Below are 2,234 nucleotides of genomic sequence, written 5' to 3'. Positions count from 1 at the left end.
TCTCGAGGTCGCGTGTCCCGAGACGAGACGGTGAGGGATCGGGGTCGCAGTCGATTCGTAGATCGTACTCGAAAACGTGAGACGAAGTCGTCCTACGTAAACGTGATACGCTCTTTAACGAACATAGCGTATGAACGCGCGAACACCCACCTCGAAAACGATCGAATACGTGAACGTCTAACACGAATCAACGTTACGAAACGTGTTGAAATATGCTCGGAAGCCCAACGCTACCTGGAAAACGATCGAAGGCGCCTTGCACGTGACGTATCGCTACCTGTAAAACGATCGTAGGCGCCACGCTACCTGTAAAACGAACGAAGGTGTGACGGCCACTTGTCTCGTCAATTCGAATGTATTCGAAATCGGAGCGGAGGAAGGAAGACGTGATGAACGTTAAAAAGGATGGGAACGTGATGTAATTCAGACGAGAGTACAACACCATTTCCAAGACACTTGAAGATAAAATAGAAAATCTAAAAGAAAAGCCGAATATTATAACCAAGATGCAATGAGGGTAGCATACCATGAATACCCATCAATATTCGCCCACTATTCAATTTTCCTCGGTTTTCATCCAAAACCTAAAATCCTTAAAATCACTTCTAGTTTGTGACTCGAAGATACACATCGGCTCCGCGATTCTCCAAAGTTAACAATATTTAAAAATTGTTAAGTGAATAATTGTGTAGTGAAAATTGTTTAAACCTTCAATATTAACAATAAAACCCTCGTCGAAAACAAATTATAATTGTGCAGTGAAAATTGATATTAACTTTCGAAAGTTTGTTTAAACAAATTGTAAAATTCAAAAATTATTGTTAATCAACATTATAAAAATCAATTTTACAATACATAATCAAATACTTTAAAAACAATACTACAAATAAAATAAACTTTTTAAATTCAACCAACAAAATAAAAAAAAACAAACAAAAACATCAACATGAATCCGAGAACACCATCAACTTCAACTACACCACCAACACCATCAGTGGGGAGTATTGCTATTCCTGCCAGCATTACCTACCTGCTGGTATGCAATGGCATTTCCACGCTCGCACCGAGATACATAAATACAACTCTATCCGTCCGGTGGACGGAAGAATCAAGCAGATTGTGAATGGATACAAGGGACGTATTCTCCAATACATGTTTGAGAACGAGGGAGCGGATGTAATGATGCCTATTGAATTCCTAAATGAGGCTGGATTAGCACTGATCCCCAGGGTTGCCAATTTGTGGGGAATTCCCAAAGTGCGGGAATTTTAAGTTGATTGGGGATTTATTGGGGATTGGCTTTATGTGGGGAAAATGCGGGATTTTACATTTTTTGATTTCCTGTCCTTTATAAATTTGTGACAGCACAAAAATTGGACGATGAATGGCGAGCTCACGCAATGCTGGATTTTTGTCAACATGGGCTTGAACTTCAAAATAACATTGATGCTGAATGTTACTAGAGTAAAGTGTTTCGTCTGAAAAACGCTGCGTGAGAATACTTGTTTCCAAATATGAAAATTGTTATTTCGTCGTTGCTGATACTGCCTTTTCAAATGCATCGGTCGAGCGCAAATTTAGTGTTCTTAAGAATTTGAAAACGGAAAACCGGAATCGAATGAATACAGATACTGTTGTATCATTTATGGCTGCAAGAGAAGGCATTAAAAACTAGGCGGCAGCGTCAAGTTTAACCCGTCAAACAAAATTCTATCCACAAAAATATGAAAAACAATATGAATGTTAACTGTTTGAGTTTTTATTTTAATTAATTAAAAATACTAATATGAGTTATACTCAGCTTTTTAGACTTTCATTTAAAAACCTATGTGGGAATTTGTGGGTAATCAGCGGATTTTTGTCCCCAAATTGGGGAATTTTATCCCGATTTTTGGGAAATGTATAAATTTGCATTGGCAACCCTGCTGATCCCTCACTTGGAATGCATGATGACTACCCACCTATCATCCAAATGCAATTTTGAGTTGTTTGCTGAGTACATGCTAATAAAAGAGTATAATATTCAACAAGAAATAAAATCGTTCCAGAGCACAATGTCTCTGATTACGACTGATCCGACTTCACCCGCTTCTTTGAATCGCATAAAAATGTTATAGACGCTAAAATGAGTGAGTTTCAGGAAAAGGACAGCGGATGGACCTTGACACGAATCATTAGGCTGGAGCTTAATGTTTACAAATGTGATCCGACAAAAGGATCTAATCATTTTGAGC

This window comes from Drosophila nasuta, unplaced genomic scaffold (genome assembly GCF_023558535.2).
Source record: "Drosophila nasuta strain 15112-1781.00 unplaced genomic scaffold, ASM2355853v1 ctg43_pilon, whole genome shotgun sequence".
Lineage (NCBI taxonomy): Eukaryota > Metazoa > Arthropoda > Insecta > Diptera > Drosophilidae > Drosophila > Drosophila nasuta.
Note: the sequence above shows the minus strand (reverse complement) of the source record.